We start from the raw sequence: 20,368 nt of genomic DNA, 5'->3' as shown, positions 1-20,368 counted from the left end.
ACACAGACACACACACACACACACACACACACACACACACATGCACACACACTGCAGGCAGTCATTCAGCATTATATGCTAGCTGGCTTTGTATTTTCTTTTAAAATGTAATCATGACTTCTTAATGTATAAAACAATAAGGCTCTCAAGGTACTCATGAAAAATTCTTATCAAATTTCACTCTAGAGTTAATGATATTAGGCATGTTAAATCAGGAATCAACACATGCTATTTTCCATAGCAGGAACTATATAAATTACAAGCTCTTCCATGTTTTTGTTATTAGGTTTGGTACACTTAAAAATAAGCGGTATTCTACATCGAGTGCTCTAACGCAACGGTTTTTATATCTTTCAGAATTTATAATTCATCTCCACCCTCAATCCTTACAAAAAACCACAAAAGGACCTGCAATTGCTATTTACTGTCTTGCCCAATAAAACTGTATTTGTTCTGTTTTTGAATTCATAGGTTTTGCTTTATGAAGTTTTCAGAAAGAAGCAACTTTATTATATTTTCATTGTTACTCATGATTTTAGCTTAAAGATCATTCATTTTAACACAACATCCTGCTATATTCTCATTTGGGTTGTTCTATTTATCTCAAAGGTACACTTATGTATTACCATTACAAAACAATAACTATTTGCATAATACTTCATGATTTTACATCTATTAAAAACACATCACAGGGAGCCTGAGGATGCATTCAGTAGCTTGTCATTCACCACTTCAAGACCCTTCAGAGCTGAACAAGGGGGAGGGGGACATTTTGCCAAAGGCAGAAGAAATGAATATAAATAACAAACTCTGAAGTTTTAAAAATAGAAAAGAAAATTTTAAAAATGCAAACAAAAATATGATCATATGCATAAACAAGATAATTTCAATTTTTAAAACTCCATGTTCTCTATACAGAGCAAGGTGTTTGGAGATTTATGTATCTTCTATTATGATACCCATTGAAATTATCTAAAACTGTGCTACAAAAATAAAGAAAATTACCATCTTCTTGCTAGATTTTATAAATATCATATTAAAATTGTGCCTATTTACATAATTCAGCTTTTCCTCAGCCTTGTGAAACAATCTGAGTATCATTTCTTTATTATTCTAGACTTAACCCTATAAATGTGCACATTAAGAATGTTTCAGAGGGAGGTAATAATGATCTAACATGTTCAGAAATTACACTGTCTCATAACTTCTTCTTGGTAAAGCAATTACAAAGAAAATTGTTTACATCTTCTGTATTTTCTTCCATAACCACCAGTCCAGATAAAAAAAATACTGAATGCTGTTATGTCACCTCTAGTCCAAATGCTCATAGCACTTGAAGCTTTTTGTAAGCAATATGCTTCTAGACTAAACACATATCCCTGAGCCACCACCTACCTAATTTAACAGTTTTAAATGTAGTTTCAAATGCAGCGTAATACCATCTTAAACACACACACACACACACACACACACGGAGTGTGCAGAAAAGCAAGGAGGTGGAGAGCCAGAAATGGAGCACGTTGTTGTTTTTCATTCATGCAGTATAGTGATGTCAGTGTCTGCAGCAGCAGCAGCGGCAGGAGCCTTGACCTGTGGAGGCTACAATCCACTGAAGTCAGAACCTTGCAGAATTCAAAAGAAACTGAGTAGATAATTGTTTGAAAAATTGTTCAACTGTTCATAGCATGAATTTTAAATAGATAAGTAAAAAGAATAGATTAGTTGTATCGTTTTAACTTAGGTAGAGAGGAGCAAGGTGGGATGTGGAGAAGTAACAGAAAGGTAATATCATCAGGGAACCGGGGGCAGAAGAGCCTACATTCAAAATCATTTCAATGTAAGAAACTGACAAAACCACCTGGTGTTAAAAACAGCAGAAAGGCCTCTTCTGTTCCCAATAGAAGTTCTCTGATGCAAATCTGTCTCCTGAACAACCAGATTCAGAGAAGTGTTTTCATCATGATCGCGTTAAAATTGCATTCAACTCAGATGTGACATACTACAACAAAGAGGACAGTTTAAGCCTGGTCACAAATTTCATTAAAACTACTTGATGATGGACCTTGTAATTCTTAAGCAATTAAGACTTCTGAAGGATGCAGAAAAACAAGTTGTACTACAATCTGTTGTCAGATGTGTTTATCAACAAAAGGGGAGGAGGTACTAGATGACCAATATATTGTTGCAGCAGTTGCTGAAACTACTCACTATGCCCGCAAACCCTCTGAACACAGTCTTTCTGCAGTGCTTATATTATGGCTCTTACATTAGTCCCTAAAAGAAAATCCCAAAACTCAATCTATGTACTGTTGAAACTAAATCACTCAAAAATTTATGTAACTGCTGCCTTCTTTTCATTCTGTTACCTCTCATTTCATACAGTTCTAGAAAACGTGCAAAGGAGTTGCACATGGCATTAATCTGTTAGAAAATGGTGGCCTTTTCTATAAAATACAGCCAATGTGTATGTGTGTTCAGTTGTGGTCATTATTAGGGCGATCACGTTGTTTTCATTCATTCATTCAGGATTTGCTGGAGGATGTCAGTTTCTGCAGCGGGCTTGAACTGGGGGAGGAGTGGGGGAGCAAATTCCTTCCGGTGCATTATGATTACAGGATGCATTTCTCGGTGCTCCTGGACACATACCACTGCACTACATCCTACCCTGCCTCACCATCAAGTGGTCTGAAAACAAGGGCCTTAGCAACATGCTAATTACAGGTCAGAAATATTAAAACAAAACACCAAAACTGCAATCTATCTTAACACAGTCACGTTCTCCAAGTCTAAGACCTTCATCAAGAAAACTCCAGTAATAAAATTACACATACCACATAAACATTGCACAGGCTCCACAGTGATTCCCTTCCAAGCAGAGAGTTTCCCCCTCGGTATGATCCGTTCTCTCCACAACGCGGCAGCAGCATCTGTAGCCCTAGCGTGCTATCTAATAACATGAGCTACTCCTCCCTCCCTTAGGAGCTTTACATCCCTGTTTTGGCTAAACTTCCTTCTCTCCCCCAGGACTAAACTAGATCATTCACCGTGTCCCTAAACATAAACCAAACCACACCAAAACGCAAAACATCAAGGGAAGCCGACAGCATCCACCAGCTCACCATTACCTTTGACAGCTAAGAAAAACGAAACTTGAGATCCTTTAACAGCTCAACTGAACTGTTAAGTGTACTTAAAAATAGAAGGGAAAAAGGGAGCACACTCCACAAATAGGTCCTTAGAAATTTACCATGAAAGTCTTGAGTTGGGCATAAACTGTTTCCAGTGCAGTACCGCCCTGAGGCATATGACTATATAAAGTAGAGAAAAGAGGGAGCCCCCCCCTCCAAAAAAAAAGCCCAACCAAACACTATACACTTCAATTGCACATCCAAAACTGTCCCCTCTACACACCCAACAGGATATCCTTACATCATAACTGCTGCCTCCACCTCCCCACCCCCATAAAAGAAAACAAAAATTATCCCGGTAGGCACAGACACGTTATAGGAACTTTGTAGGAAAGCACAAAGAGGCTGTACAGATTACAACCACCACCTTACCTGCTGCCGGAGAGTTTGTGTGCGTATTGTTGTTTTTTTTTTTTTTTTTGCGTATTGTTTTTAAGTGTTTCGCCCAGCTCCTCCTTCCCCCACTACAAACAGCAAACACATGAGTGAGCTAATCAGCTCTTAAACTGAAAAACCTTTCGATCCAGGCGAGTGATGGAAGATAAAAGCTGAGGGGCGCCAGGAGGGTCAAATAAAAGTTGCTCCGCAGTTCGCTCATCCAAGCCCCGCAGCGACCGCAGGGGGCTGAGGTTCCCAAAGCCACTTTCACACCTTCCAGAATGCACTAGCAAAGAGAAGCCCGGAGAGGCTGAAGTTTCCACGGAGGGCGCCGTCGGGGAGACGGCAGCCCGGGAGGACGCAAGGGTTGGGCTCGCTACCTCTGCCCACGGGCGAGCCGGGGCTCCGGCGCTCAGGTGAGTGGCTCCTCCGGTGGCTGTCTGGGGACCGTCTCGGGCGGCCCTTGGCCCGCGGCGCCTGCTCGGTCGGGGCCGCGGTCGGCGGCGGCGTCGGGCCGGGCTGGCCGGGGCCGCGAGCCGCGCCGGGCCCCGGGAGGCTGCCCAGCGAGGCGGCGGCGGCGGGCGGGCGCGTGGGACTGTGTCGGCTGCCCCGCAGGAGCTGGTAGGGCACCGTGGCGCGGATGGGCTGCAGCAGCCGGCCGGCTCCCGCAACCGGGGCGCAGCTCACGCCTCCGCCGCCGCCCGCACCGTTCCCGCTCCCGGCGGCGGGGGTGGCGGGCGGGGAACCCGCGGCGCTGCGCCGCATCCTCTGCGGCGGGGGATGAGGAGGAGGCAGTGCACATGGTGGCTCCGCGGGCCCTGGACGATGCCGGCCAACACCGAGGCGCGGAGCGGGATGCGCGCGAGCGTGTGGGAGCCGGCGCGCTAGTGCGTGCGAGTGTGTAAGGTGGAGGGGCGGGGGGATCGTGGAGGGGGAGGAGTCTCTCGGCTCCCCCTTCGCAACGCGCACCCCCGCCGCCTCAGCGAGGGGGGGAGGGGAAGGCTGCGAAAACAAACGTCCAACGGCCCCAACCACCCGACCGGGCTGGGTGTGGCGGTTACGGCCGGGGCCGCGAGGAGCCCGGAGCCGCCGCCGCCGCCGCCGCCGCCGCCCCGGGCCTCGCGCTGACAGGGGAAAGGGGCAGCCGCCGGCATCACGCAGACGCGCGGGGCTGCACGCGCACGAGAGCCCGGCAGCTGCAGGGAGGGCCGGGATCCCTGCTTCTGGGGACCTGGTAGGGGGAAAGGGCCTCGAGGTGCCTGGCTGAACGCGGAGCCGCGCCGCCGGCTCCTCTGCCCGCTCCTCACTCCATAAGGAACCTAACCCCCCAACCCGTACCCCGCCCCCTGCACCGCCTCCCGGCGCTCGGGGCGGGCAGCTGACGCAACAAGAATTCCCATTGTCTCCGTCATTCTCCACCAGCACGCGACTGATTGGTTTCCGGGTAGGAGTGAGAGGAGCACCTGCCAACGAACGTGGGCGTCCTACTTTGGAGGCGGGATACGAAGGAGCGAAGGAGGAGAAAGGGGCTGTGCGTTCAAGGAGGGGCGTGAGAGTTGACAGGCTTTGAGGTGAGAGGGGGGCCGTGATTGGGCTGCCCTGGAAGAGTGGGTCCGTGTGTGTCCTGCGCGTACCCCGACACCCACAGACGCGCACGCCCAGGGAAGCAGGTTGTGGGGGCTCCACCCTGCAGGGCCGTTTGTACCACTTGAGACAGAGGATACGTCAGGCAAACTTGACTTTGCAAGTACACCTATTCTGGTGGTAGGATGTTTGAGAAGAATCCATCCCTTCCCCACTAATTTTAGTAATCTGAGTTTCTGTGGTGTGTAGACTAATCAAAAGAATTTAAGGCCATCAGAAGCAATGTCTGGGGGTTGGATTGAACACTGGGCGGATACTTTTACAGTTATCCTATGGAGTGAAAAGAGATCATCAAATCTTATGTTCCAAGACAATAACTCTGAATTGCAGGGGTCAACAAGGAATTGTCCATCATTGCACCGTCAGTTAAATGGAGGTGTAATGGAGGGCACGCCCTGTTGTCTTTTCCCAGAAGCAGATGGCCTCTTGGGAGAAATAATACCAGACTTGATGTAACAATCCACTGGGGTAAATTTAGTTTTTATTCTGCAGTGGAACTGAAGAGAAACTAAGATTTTGGATGACTGTCAGGAACCGAAGTTTACCCCACAGTAAACCAAGGTTTGAAACATTAAGCAGGAACAATTGATTGAAGGGTCCACATCAGATACCCTCCATTCGTTTCCATGAGAGAAAAAAGAAGTGGGAGATCAGATTGGTCTACTCTTGGTGTCTGCCCACACTGACAAGCTTCCTCTGATTTCCGGCACTAAATGCAGGGGTCAGTTTCACTTAGAGGAGCCATCCCTCTCAGCTTCATTGTGCCCTCAGAACAGAAAGCATACTAGGTTCTGTAAAAAATGGATGAAACCACTTTTTCTGTAAAATGCAAGAATTGCACCCATGAATACTAGTGACAGTTCCTCACTTTATCACATAGTAGAATAACAGCTAACATTTACTGAGCATTTCATGTGTCAGCCACTGTTGTAAGAATGTTTTATGTGTTAATTCCTTCAATCCTCCTATAATCCACAAGGTAGATACTACTATTATCCCCATTGTGTTCACATGTATTTGCTTTCCAGAATAACATATATTAAATGTAAATGTAGTAAAAACTTTATCTTTTAAATTTAGTATAATTGACCTATTGTATTATTTTTTCCACCTAAAATGAAAGATTTCCTCATTCATTAGGAAATTGCCTTCCTTCATGGGGAAAATGAATGATAAATGGCTTCTTTCTGATGACTTTTTCAGAGTATCAAGAACAAAAATTGATGGATTAAAATATGTGAAGTGTTTAAAAATGCTGGTAAATTTCCAAGTTGTCGATTCGATTACAGCATGGTTTCATAATAGAAATGTTATCTCTGGCCACTCCTAAATATAAGTATGTAACGACCCCAACACTTTAGATTACAGTCATTCTAAATTTATACCAAGCCACAGTCCTAATGATTTGGATCTAAAACAACCTACCTAGCCATATGTTAAAGTCTTTCTGTGTTTGTTCCAAACTGCCAACGCCAACTTAAATCAGACAACCAAAACAAATCTAAATGACGCACACAGAGAACTAGTATGATCTTAAAATACTATTTTCAGTTGCTGATAAGTCACCATGACCTATTTGGAGGTTCAATCACCTTCTCTTTACTAAATATATCTTGGTTGCCTCTTAAACCTTTGTTCTCATGAAATAAATACTGTTCTTTATGTGTAAGGAATTCAGTCTCCGAACAAATCAAAGGTGGGCTAAAATCAACTAAAGCCAGTATCGGCTTTCCAATGTCCATTTGTTGAGTTCTTAACAGTATTTTATTCTTAGTGAGTTTGGGAGTGGGCTCCAAGGGTATGAAAAGAAGCTTTAGGAAAACATACCCCTCAGTAAATTGGGGACCCCCCCCCCCTTAGAAGGAAGTGTGGATTGCTGGGCGAGAAGAGCATTGTTACCCGACTGTGCTAGCTATGGGATGGTTAGGTCCCGTGCAGATTAGCTCTATTTGTTGAATGTAAGTGTAACAAAATCCCTGGAAATTCTATATATGTTAATGTTGGTAATGACCTCTTTACTATGTTGACCTACCTAGAAGAAGACAACACTGAAAGCGCAATTTGGTGGCATGGGAAATACCTTTGTTCTCAGTAACCCGTGTCTTGGCTGTTTGTGGAACAAGATTCCACCGTTAGCTAATCTGAAGTAGAACTATTACACTTACTTCTTGGTTCATATATGGTAATGGACTATACTTTAGGTTCCATTAAAACTTGGAATCATTGGCTACCTCTGATGAATATGTAGCCCCATGTGAAGAGAGAATGAGATAGCTAACGGGCCTACAGAGCTACCAAAACCTCCCTCTTCTAGTTTCATCCAGGTTTGCCAGGGGATGCATCCAAGCCCCAACCAAATCTAAGAGGCAGTCCAGGCTGTCAGTATCAGAAATGAGGTCACGGCTGAGAGAGAACACTAAACAGATCTGCACTGATGTTCATCTTCAGCTGATTAAACTCTCTTGTAGGTGGATTCTTTATAGCAGCAACAAAAAGAGCCTTGCCTGAATTTTTGTCCCTGGCAGATGCTTACAGTAAAACTCCTTACTGCTTGTGACAGGCTACGTGCACCTTTGCACTAGGTGTTCTAAATAAATAAAAACTACTGGTTTCTTTTTTCTCATTGTATTTTTAAACTTCACCATGGTAAACATGTGTTTGAATTTGCAGTAATTAAAAATAAGCAATAAGAGTTTTCTTTTTTACAGTTAAACCCTGGGTACGATGAAATACAGCTGGAATCTTCAAGGGTGCATCTTCAAGGTTGCGTTTGCTTAATAATTTCTTGCCAGAAAGTTACAGGCACCATCCAGTCCAGCCACTAAGTACAGTTTCAAGTTAGTTACACATGAGACAGTGAGGGCTCACAAGCTGATGCAGAAGGAATAGTTCTGCCTTCTGTCTTAATAGAGATGGAGAAAAAAGAATTCTGCCTTCCGTCTTGATAGAGACGGAGACTTCTGCGTGTTTCTGTGCGTTGATAGTTTATGTGTACACGCGCAATTTGCTTTCTCTGGCCAGGACACAGCAAGGAGCAGTTCACTTAACAGCATACATTTCTTGATCTGGATTTTGTTCAAAATGCTGGCTCTGATGAGACTTTTATTTGGATGTTGCCTCAATCCCTTAAAGCATAAAAACCGTTCAGTACAGGTCTTTCTCCTACTGTAATCACATCTGTGCCAAATTAAAAATATTGCTAAGCACTCCTTGAAAATAAGTGATGCAATAAACATCATCTTTTGCTTAGCTGTTAGCACAGTATTAGGACGTTGTGCTTCCGTGACCATGTATTTGGTAGCAAATTATATTTCTGCTTTTTAAATTACTCAAAAAAGTCAGGATTATTCAGGTCCTTTGTTTCTTCAAATCATGTTATTAACATGTATTGACATATATAGTTCTTTCTTCTTTTATCTTAGGTGTATATAATTTTATCAGCTTTGCAGGAAAAACAGATACCCTCAGGGTCTGATCTGGTATTGGAGGAGATAAGCTCACTTTTAGCTCATGCCTAATAACATTACATTACTGTTTAGAAAGAGAGAGCAGGCTATGTCTTATAAATTTCAATATACTCTTTCTGTCATCGAATAACAACTGAGTTATCCTACTGATAAACCATAGGACTCATACGGAACTGTGGATGATGTCTATTCACTCTATTTTTGCCAACTAAGAGTACAGAAGAATATTATGCAATGGCCAGCATCCCAGTGACTTTAGGAACCTGTATACAGTGAGCGCCTCTTCACATAGTGTTCGTGGAGCATTGTTTCCAATGATTTCAGGAGGAGAACCAAAAGGGAATGGAAAGGATAATTAACTGAATATTTGTGCCATTGGGCAGTGGAACATCCCTAAGCCTCAGTTTCCTCCCTGGTAAAATAAAGAAGAGAGTTCCTTTCTCACAGGATGGCTGTGACTGTTAAGTAGGATGATGTAATTAGATGAAAAGAGTTTGTAAAGCACTATGTTGGTGATTGTTATTGCATAAATATGAGCACATTAGGAAAGACCTTATGAAATGGGGTGCTTTAGCACTCAGGGGAGCCATTACCTGGGGAGTTAGAGAAGGGACAGGTTGAACACCGTTGATGCTGGCGCTGCAAAAGCCACTCCCCAAATTTCCTGGTTTGCGGTGACATTCAGCTCATTCAAGGTAAAGGGGCCATCCTGCCCCTCCCACAGCAACAGAATTCCCCGTTTGGCAAAGATGTCTGCTATGGTGACTGATGTCGTCCACTTTAATATCAGGAAACGTGGGAGTATTAATGGAAAGGAGGTTAGCATTCTCTTGAGGGAGTTCAAGGAAGCTTTTCCAACGGGGAATTGAGATGGGCAGCAAACTACGATTTAAGCAGCTAATGGGCATTAACTAAATATACAACAAGGAAAGCTGGTCAGGTGAAATACAGATCAACTCTTCCTGTCTCTACAAACACACCTCAGGGCCTGTTAACACAGTAGCTCCACACCCCAAGGAAGAGAGTTAAAGACAACGGACTAGGTGACGCCAGTGTCCTGGGGGCAGGAGGGTGCCTGGTGGCTGAGGAGATGTGCTCTGTTTGCTGTAAGCAGAGGTTCTACCACCATCATCTTCTTTTGCAACAACGGAGACAAACACAGGGGATTTTCCTGAGCAGCCTGAGTGACAAAGAAATGAGGCAAATGAGTGAGAAACTGATGAGCGTTCATCGAAGAGCAACAAATATGATTTATCAGCCTGAAGGGACTGCCTTCAGAGGGAAGAGGAAAGAGACAGGTCTCCCAGCATGACCACTGGCTCTAGCTAGCAGGGACTGGCTCATCAGCCGCAAGGACTTGAAGGGTGTAAATAGCGGGGACGGGGAGAAATTATTTTGTGTGGTCCAAGGGGACGGCAGGAGGAGTGACGGAAATGAGAGTCAAAACAAAGATAATTCAGGCAGCTGAGCAAGACTCATGCCCTAATGGAGAGATCTATTATAGACTGTGCTGCCCTGTCCCCCAGGAGGGATGGAGGCCCCGTCACTTGTGCCATTTGCAATTGGGAAAGGCACTGAAACGTAGATCAGCGTATTGGAGAGGGAAAAAACCACCACATGCCCTCAGAGAATCAGTGGGATGCCTTAATAGGTCTTTTCCATCTCAAATTACTGCAATGTGGCTTGTGTGCATGGGGATCTGAGTTGCTAGAATAATTTTGCATCATCTGGGCTTCTTTTCTGCTACTACAGGGCCCCAGTGAAGAGATGATAATAGGTCATGGACAGCAGTTTCTGCATTGTAAACAGAGGCCTAAGTGTGCCGATGCTTTAGTGTGACGGCAGAACTGAGTAGGTTAAGTTTCACATTGTGATGTCAGTGTAAATAAATACATACACATACTGATTGAGACAAAACAACATCCATGTACTGATTGAGACCCAAGACAAAGGAAAGGAGCTTTGCCACATTTGGATGGTTAGCTGCCTACGTGAAAGTTCAAGTAGTTTATTCTCTCATCTAGGAAAATAAACGTCCAAATACTTAAACACTATCTTAAAAAAAAAAAAAAAAGACTATCTGGTCTTCAAAAACTATTAAGAAACAGTTACTGTGTAGGAAGTTTAGAACTCACGTTTTGAACATATTTCTGTCTGTCTACAGCTGCAGTTGTATTAGCAACAGACACATTCTGAAACTCGCGCTGGCCCAGAAGGGCACACGTGATCATGAGGCGGTGCCAACCTGGGTAACAACTGCAAGTGCCAGGGGTGGGCACAACGTGGTCAGATGGAAACTGGGGCAGGCAGAGAAGGGCCGGTGTGACCATGATTGCTGGAAGGAGCACAGCTGTGACCATCACAGCCCCTCCCAGCCAGAAGATAGCACAGATGCAGGGGGACAAAATTGGTCACAGGGTGACAGGAGGGAGAGGCAGTGAGAAAGAAAGCAAAAAAAATCTAGGAGGGGGGAAAGCCACAGATGTAAGTTCCTCGCAGGTGGAGAATATCACGGTTCCTGATAAAAATATTGTATGTGGTTGGGCGTAAGTTAAACTTGGCGTTCTGGAGCACTGAAGTTTGCTACAAACGTATTCAGGGTTTGACTTACACCCGACAGATAGAGGTCAGCCCTCACCCTGCTGCTCTCAGCAGCTGTAGCCAATGGGAGACAGAGCTGCCCAGCGTACCAGTTTAAGCTGCTGCTAATAGATAAAAATCAACCTAACCCCATTTCCTGCCTCTCTACTGTCCTCACTTGTCTGTTCATGGCCAATTTAGGCACAGGCTGAGCTGTTGGCTTGCTGTAACTGCTGGGAGACTGATGGGGTAGAATCTGATGCTGGCACATTCCCTTCTTAGCTAGGTGAAAGATCTGGTTTTAAGCCCTTAAAAGGAGGACTGTGTAAAAATGCAGTACTCCCTCATTAGCCTAAGGGCTATCCTAAATTCATAGATTTTCCTGATCTGTCACTCCAAGGAAGCTTTAGAGATGTTTAGACAGAGGGAAATCCACGATGGAAGGCTCTTTCAGAAAGGCTACAGCAGAGGTTAAATGACTTGCCCAAGGTTACTCAGAAGGGTGACTGACTATAAAGGCAGAAAGAGAACCAAAAGAGGCGTCTGAGAAGAATGGGGGAAATTATCAAATTAAACCTGGAGAAAGAACAGCGTCACTGATCCTCACGGTTAAAGATCTGTTGGAAACCCCAGTTCGCTAACACACGTTCCTTTATCCCAGACGTTCAGACTCTTAACTTAAACGTGAGCTCAGATATTTTCCTATGCTCAAGTTTTTAAAACTGTCCAACCTATTCTCCTCAACAAAAGTGACAGTAGATCAAGCTAAGTCTGGTCGTGTAGCTTCAACTGTTTCCTCACTAAGGCCTATAGCCAAGAGCCTATGGAGTTGAGTTAGAGGTTGAATTTTAGAAGAACAAGCTTTATGCTAAATGCTCTGTTGTAACTACATATCTTTCTGCAGTGTTTTATGCCTTCTTTCTTTTTTCCCCCTGGATTACAGACCAATTGGGCCAAACTAGAACTTTAGAAGCAGAGAATTCCATAACTCAGAATCTTTGATTCACATCGTTTGCTATTTTCTCTTCATTACCTTAAGGGAGCAATGAAACCCTGCAACTCCTTTGCCCACTGCTTAAGCTTCCAGAGGATATTCCTGACTGAAAGTGGTCCACGTTCTGAAATAAGAGGTTCCTTCGTGTCCTTTGTGTTTAAATAAACAAAATTAGGCTAAAGAATATTTGGGAAACATTTAAAAGAAAAAGTCACCCGTAAAATTGCCAGCCAGTAACAGCCACAAGAACATTTTTGTGTTTCCTCCTTATTTCTACACACATGTATACTTTCCAAAATTTGTCATAAATGTTTCCAAGGTTTTTTCGTATTTTGCCAAATTGCCCGCCAGAAAGATTAAATCAATTTATAATCCATTTTCCATGAATAATTTTTTAAAATGCAAACAAACTTTAAAATTGCAAGTTGAACAATGATACCTCACTGCCATGTTTGTTTTCTTGCATCTGCCTCACTCCTAAGGCTGACCATTTCCCCCCATGATTGTGGCCAATATTAGTGGACCTTGTATTTGATTCCTCAACAACAGTGTGGTTTCTGGAATTGAGCCTAGTGCCAGGAACGGGTCTTGATTAACACAAACCAAACATGGTGATCCAATCTCTCTTGCTAGTGAGTGGTTCAAAATGAGAACATGGCATCCTCTGACAGCAGAATTGATCCAGCTTGGTCCTAAAGTGACTCAGTGAAGCTAAAGAGAAGAACTTGTATTTTTTTTCTTTTGATAAATTTATTTATTTTTATTTATTTTATTTTTGGCTGCGTTGGGTCTTCGTTGCTGCACACGGGCTTTCTCTAGCTGTGGTGAGCGGGGGCCACTCTTCGTTGTGGTGCACGGGCTTCTCATTGGGGTGGCTTCTCTTGTTGCGGAGCACAGGGCTCTAGGCGCATGGGCTTCAGGAGTTGTGGCTCGCGGGCGCTAGAACACAGGCTCAGTAGTTGTGGTGCACAGGCCTAGTTGCTCCGCAGCATGTGGGATCTTCCCAGAGCAGGGCTTGAACCCGTGTCCCCTGCAATGGCGGGCAGATTCTTAACCACTGCACCACTAGGGAAGCCCAGGATTTGTATTGTATTGCTAGCAAAGAGACTGCATTTCTCCTCTGATGAATGTGCACAAGAAAGCATGCTGTCCCCGGTGATCGCTGGGTACCGTCTCATGATCCTGAGGGAAGCCATCCTATCCTTCTGGTTACGTGATACAGTGGGTTTCCTTCTTGTTTAGGCCAGTTTTATTTGGAGTTTCAATTTTTATAGTGAAAAGTTGTCATAACACTTTCTGCTCTAGGGGGGTTTTTTTGTTTGTTTTGTTTTTGTCAATTCCTGCTGGGTATTATTTGTATTGTTGATGTGGCAAGAACTCTACTGAGATATAGTCTTCTTGTCTTTATATTATGAATATATCTCTAAGTTTATCACTTATCATTTACTCCTTACTCTTGTTTAATATAGAGAAGGTTATAATTTAAGTCTATTAAATCCATCAGTGTGTTTCTACATGATATATTCCATTGCTTTTACTTTTATTCATTCATTCATTAAAGAGAGTGTGTGTGTGCGTGTGTGTATGTGTGTGTGTGTACTACAAGGTGCCAAGCACTACGAGAGGCAATAAGACTATTTATTTTGAGACAAGAAAGACACAGCCCCTGTCCTCGTGGAGTTCCTATCCTGGTGGGGGATTGAGAATATGTTAGACGTTTACTGAAAAGCCACACAAGTGTGTGTAAGCTACTAAAGGATAGAGGCTACAGAGGGAAGGACCCAGTCTAGGAGCGCTTTCATAGAAGGGTTAGGTCTAGTTAGGGAAGTCAGGGGAAGCTTTCCTGGGGAAGTGGTGACTGAGCTAAGAATGATAAAGAGGACTTAGGTAGTGGGCTAAGAGCATTACAGGCAGTGGAAAGAGCCGGTGCAAAGGTCCTGCTCATGGGCAAGCATAGGCAACAGGAAGGACTGAAAGAATGTAGGACATGGTCCACATCCTCAGAGGGGCCTGGTGTAAGTGAAGGCGGAAGGTTGAAGGGTGGGAAGTGGGGGATGCTGACCACGCAGGGCCAGTAAGTCCATGGTAAGGAGTTGTGTCTCCTTCCTAAGATCTATGGGAAATCACTGAAGGTGTCATCTTTGACAACCACATTACTTTTACCTCCAAACATCCAATCTCATAACAAGTCCTAACAATTTTGCTTTCGAAATATCTCTTCAGTCTATCCACTTCAATCCATCCACTTCTGTTCGTCATTACCAACACTTCCTCAGCCCATTCTATCATCATTTCTGTCTGGACTAGGGGAATAGCATCCTCAATGATCTATTTGCACCTACTGTTGCCCCACTCCAATCCCTTCCTGCACAGTTATGGGGAGACACGCCTGACCTTGATACCATTTGATGACACAGAAAACACTGAAAGAGGACCAGTTTGTTTTTCATTAGTCTTGTTCTTGAGAGGTTGTGGAGTGGGCAGTTCATGAGTTTAATCTTGGGCCTGCTGAGTTTTAAATATCCCTGGGATGTCCTAGAGAAGAAGCCAAGCAGGAGGTGTCTGTTAGGTAGATATCTTCTCCCTCCCCATCTAGAGCCACTCTCCACCCATCTCTACGCTGATCCCTGCCCGGAGACATTAACGTGTGTGGCATGTCAAGATTCCATGTATCCCCAGCGCCTGCTCCCGTGTGCGCTGCCTTCTAGTTGCGTTCAGCCCATAGGAGGTACATGAGGGAAGAAGCGTGAAGGCTGAGTATTTACTCGATACGATATACATCCTGCATCATCTCTTCCTCTTCCCCACCTCCTCCTCTTTCCACCCTGCCTCCTTCAAACCCTCCTCCTCTGCCTCCTGCGCCTCCTGCTCTTCTTCCTCCCACGTCTTCCTCTTTTTTTCTCTCTCGAATCCAGTAATCATTTCCACCTCCTCCTTTTTCAAAAAACTAATTAATTAATTTTTGGCTGCATTGGATCTTTGCTGCGCCCGGGCTTTCTCTAGTCGCGGCAAGTGGGGGCTACTCTTCGTTGCAGTGAGTGGGCTTCTCATTTCGGTGGCTTCTCTTGTTGCAGAGCACGGGCTCTAGGTGCCCGGTCTTCAGTAGTTGCGGCCCGCGGGCTCAGTAGTTGTGGCTCGTGGGCTCTAGAGTGCAGGCTGAGTAGTTGTGGCGCACAGGCTCAGTTGCTCCGTGGCATGTGGGATCTTTCCGGACCAGGGCTTGAACCCCTGCACTGGCAGGTGGATTCTTAACCACTGAGCCACCAGGGAAGTCCCTAACCTCCTCCTTTAAGCCTAGGCAGTAAAAGCTCCCTGAGATGCTGGACTACTGTCCTCTGTTGTTTTCCCCAAACCCTTTGCAAATGATCTCTTGACTACAGTCTCCTTAATTACGGTACATTTGAGTGTGCCACCTTTCTCTTTCAGGGATTCTGACTTATACTGATAGGTAAGAAATGCCTGGGGGAGAGTTAAATTTGAGTCACCTGAGTAGAGGTGGTCATTGGAGCCGTGGCTATAAATGTGAATATCTTGGGAGACAGTGTAGAGAAGGAATGGGCCCTGAGGAACTCAAACATGTAATGGCTTTCAGAGGAGGATAATCTTGCAAAGGAATTGGAGAAGTAGCAACCAAAGTGAGGTGAAAAATCAGGGCAGTGTGTGTCATAGAAGTCAAAGGAGGCAAAGGGAAGAAAAAGAGCGTTGGTAGTCAAGATTATCAGTTGGTCCTGCAAAGTCATTGGATTTAGTGACTTATACCCTCGTGAATCTGTTACATATTTTCTGTGCTCCCTCTGAATAATGATTTAAATTTTTTTACATTAACTTATCTATAATTTATCTTAGGTAAATACAGTCAAATTTGTTTTAGAACGTATTTTAAGGTAAAAATTAACTACCCTTCCTTAACCATTATTCCAACATTATTTATGTTCTACTTTCTCTATTACCATTATTTCCTCCAACATTCACTGTTTCTAAAAATATAAAGAGATGTTTGAGCACTTTCTACTAGATGTTTAAGAGCTTTCTATTTGACTGTATCATAGTGGTTCAATGGTTGTCGCTTTAGCATTCATTTTAAAATTGATCCATTAGAACAAGTCTAACCTCTTAATTTTAATTTTCAGAATTCTATTATCAATAGCCCCATTTATTCTTCCAGATAAACTCTATATTTTTTTAACATCTTTATTAGAGTATAATTGCTTTACTATGGTGTGTTAGTTTCTGCTTTATAACAAAGTGAATCAGTTATACATATACATATGTCCCCACATCTCTTCCCTCTTGCATCTCCAGATAAACTTTAGAACCATCTTATCAATTAAAAAAAACTTAAACTTCATTGTGATTTTTTCAAGACCGTGAGAGATAGATGGCCAACCAGAGTTCCTAAGGTTCAGTGTATGTAACTGCTGCCGCCGCTTAAGCCTGCCAAAGCAGTGGTACGGCTACTGCCCTTGTATTTGCTACCTCTAGAAACATTCTTGCCAGTAGTGGCAGCAGCGGGACTCAATTACCCTCTTTTCGCACTCCCTCCAGAAGCTCCAGATGGCGTCTTCCGTGGGCAACGTGGCCGACAGCACAGACCCAACGAAACGTATGCTTTCCTTCCAAGGGTTAGCAGAGTTGACACATCGAGCCTATCAGGCGGGAGATTTTGAGGCAGCTGAGAGACACTGCATGCAGCTCTGGAGACAAGAGCCAGACAATACTGGTGTACTTTTATTACTTTCATCTATACACTTCCGGTGTCGAAGGCTGGACGGATCTGCCCACTTTAGTACTCTGGCAATTAAAAAGAACCCTCTTCTGGCAGAAGCCTATTCGAATTTGGGGAATGTGTACAAGGAAAGCGGGCAGTTGCAGGAAGCAATCGAGCATTACCGGCATGCGTTGCGTCTCAAACCAGATTTCATCGATGGTTATATTAACCTGGCAGCCGCTTTGGTAGCAGCAGGCGACATGGGCGGGGCAGTACAAGCTTACGCCTCCGCTCTTCAGTACAATCCTGATCTGTACTGTGTTTGCAGTGACCTGGGGAACCTGCTCAAAGCCCTGGGTCGCTTGGAAGAAGCCAAGGCATGTTATTTGAAAGCAATTGAGACGCAACCGAACTTTGCAGTAGCTTGGAGTAACCTTGGCTGTGTTTTCAATGCACAAGGGGAGATTTGGCTTGCAATTCATCACTTTGAAAAGGCTGTCACCCATGACCCCAATTTTCTGGATGCTTATATCAATTTAGGAAATGTCTTCAAAGAGGCACGGATTTTTGAACGAGCTGTGGCAGCTTACCTTCGTGCCCTAAGCTTGAGTCCAAATCATGCAGTGGTACATGGCAGCCTGGCTTGTGTATACTATGAGCAAGGCCTGATAGATCTGGCAATAGACACCTACAGGCGAGCTATTGAATTGCAACCACACTTCCCGGACGCTTACTGCAACCTAGCCAACGCTCTCAAAGAGAAGGGCAGTGTTGCCGAAGCAGAAGATTGTTATAATACAGCTCTGTGGCTGTGTCCCACCCATGCAGACTCTCTGAATAACCTAGCCAATATCAAGCGAGAACAGGGAAACATTGAAGAGGCAGTTCGCTTGTATTGTAAAGCATTAGAAGTCTTCCCAGAGTTTGCTGCTGTCCATTCAAATTTAGCAAGTGTATTGCAGCAGCAGGGAAGAGTGCAGGAAGCTCTGATGCATTATAAGGAGGCTATTCGAATCAGTCCTACCTTTGCTGAGGCCTACTGTAATATGGGAAACACTCTAACGGGGATGCAGGATGTTCAGGGAGCCTTGCAGTGTTATACACGTGCCATTCAGATTAACCCTGCATTTGCGGATGCCCACAGCAATCTGGCTTCCATTCACAAGGATTCAGGGAATATTCCAGAAGCAATTGCTTCTTATCGCACTGCTCTGAAGCTTCAACCTGACTTTCCTGACGCTTATTGTAATCTGGCTCATTGCCTGCAGATTGTCTGTGACTGGACAGACTATGATGAGCGCATGAAGAGGTTGGTCAGCGTTGTGGCTGACCAGTTAGAGAAGAACAGGTTGCCTTCTGTGCAGCCTCATCACAGCATGTTATATCCTCTTCCTCACGGCGTCAGGAAGGCTATTGCCGAGAGGCATGGGCACCTCTGCCTGGATAACATCAATGTCCTTCACAAACCACCGTATGAACATCCAAAGGACTTGAAGCTCAGTGATGGTCGACTGCGTGTAGGATACGTGAGTTCTGACTTTGGGAACCATCCTACTTCTCATCTTATGCAGTCTATTCCAGGCATGCACAATCATGATAAATTTGAGGTATTCTGTTATGCCCTGAGCCCAGATGATGGCACAAACTTCCGAGCGAAGGTGATGGCAGAAGCCGATCATTTCGTTGATCTTTCTCAGATTCCATGCGATGGAAAAGCAGCTGATCGCATCCATCAAGATGGTATACACATCCTCGTAAATATGAATGGTTATACCAGGGGTGCTCGAAATGAACTCTTTGCTCTCAGGCCAGCTCCTATTCAGGCAATGTGGCTGGGGTACCCTGGGACTAGTGGCGCGCTTTTCATGGATTATATCATCACTGATCGGGAAACTTCACCTGCTGAAGTTGCTGAGCAGTATTCTGAGAAACTGGCTTATATGCCCCATACTTTCTTTATTGGTGATCATGCTAATATGTTCCCTCACCTGAAGAAAAAAGCAGTCATCGATTTTAAGTCCAATGGGCACATTTATGACAATCGAATTGTGCTAAATGGCATCGACCTCAAAGCATTTCTTGATAGTCTACCAGACGTGAAAATTGTCAAGATGAAATGTCCTGATGGAGGAGACAAAGCAGACAGCAGCAATATAGATCTTAATATGCCTGTCATTCCTATGAATACGACTGCAGAAGCAGTTATTGAAATGATTAACAGAGGACAAATTCAGATAACAATTAATGGATTCAGTATTAGCAATGGACTGGCAACTACCCAGATCAACAATAAGGCTGCCACTGGAGAGGAGGTTCCCCGTACCATTATTGTAACCACACGTTCTCAGTACGGGTTACCGGAAGATGCCATTGTGTACTGTAACTTTAATCAGCTATATAAAATTGACCCATCTACTTTGCAGATGTGGGCAAATATTCTGAAGCGTGTTCCCAATAGCGTACTGTGGCTGTTGCGTTTCCCAGCAGGAGAACCTAATATTCAACAGTACGCGCAAAATATGGGCCTTCCCCAGAACCGTATCATTTTTTCACCTGTTGCTCCTAAAGAGGAACATGTTCGGAGAGGCCAGCTGGCTGATGTCTGCTTGGACACTCCACTCTGTAATGGACACACCACAGGGATGGATGTCCTTTGGTCGGGGACACCCATGGTGACTATGCCAGGAGAGACTCTTGCTTCCCGAGTTGCAGCTTCCCAGCTCACCTGTTTAGGCTGTCTTGAGCTTATTGCTAAAAATAGACAAGAGTATGAAGACATAGCTGTGAAACTGGGAACTGATCTAGAATACCTGAAGAGAATTCGTGGCAAAGTCTGGAAGCAGAGAATATCTAGCCCTCTGTTCAACACCAAACAATACACACTGGAACTAGAGCGCCTCTATCTACAGATGTGGGAGCATTATGCAGCTGGCAACAAACCTGATCACATGATGAAGCCTGTTGACGTCACTGAGTCGGCCTAAATAATGACTGTGTGCGCAGGAGAATTACCCCTGTACCTGAGCCTCAACCTTCTGGGGGAAAGGGAACTAGATACGTTACTTTGTACTTACCTTTGTAGCAATATCATGTTGCAGATGGGTGACAGACAGTGATAACAGATAGCACAGCCAGACTTGCTTCCTGCATGATCATGACAGGGAGACACACAAGAGATGGGAGACTGCTGTTCCACAAGGAGTCTCCGTAGAATTTTGCGGCAGCCAGGTGTTGCCTAAGTCTGGAAGGTCTGATCTCCCTTGGTCTTCCATGGGATGGGTGGTTAGTGTGGAGGGGAGATAGAGATTGCCCAGTCTTCTGAATTAAGTTTTTCTTTATATTTGGGGTATTGGAGCTATTAAAAATGTTTGGTTTCAGGTTTTATTCATGTGACGTGTATATGATTCTT

General features: G+C 44.5%; 1 pseudogene; it reads left to right on the top strand.

The window, feature by feature from the left end:
- Positions 1 to 17,948: 17,948 nt before the first annotated feature.
- LOC137759156 (UDP-N-acetylglucosamine--peptide N-acetylglucosaminyltransferase 110 kDa subunit pseudogene) lies at positions 17,949 to 19,943 on the top strand (annotated as a pseudogene).
- The last annotated feature ends 425 nt before the right edge of the window (positions 19,944 to 20,368 follow it).

This window comes from Eschrichtius robustus, chromosome 2 (genome assembly GCF_028021215.1).
Source record: "Eschrichtius robustus isolate mEscRob2 chromosome 2, mEscRob2.pri, whole genome shotgun sequence".
In the NCBI taxonomy this organism is placed as follows: domain Eukaryota; kingdom Metazoa; phylum Chordata; class Mammalia; order Artiodactyla; family Eschrichtiidae; genus Eschrichtius; species Eschrichtius robustus.
Note: the sequence above shows the minus strand (reverse complement) of the source record. Positions and strands in the feature narration are given on the sequence as shown.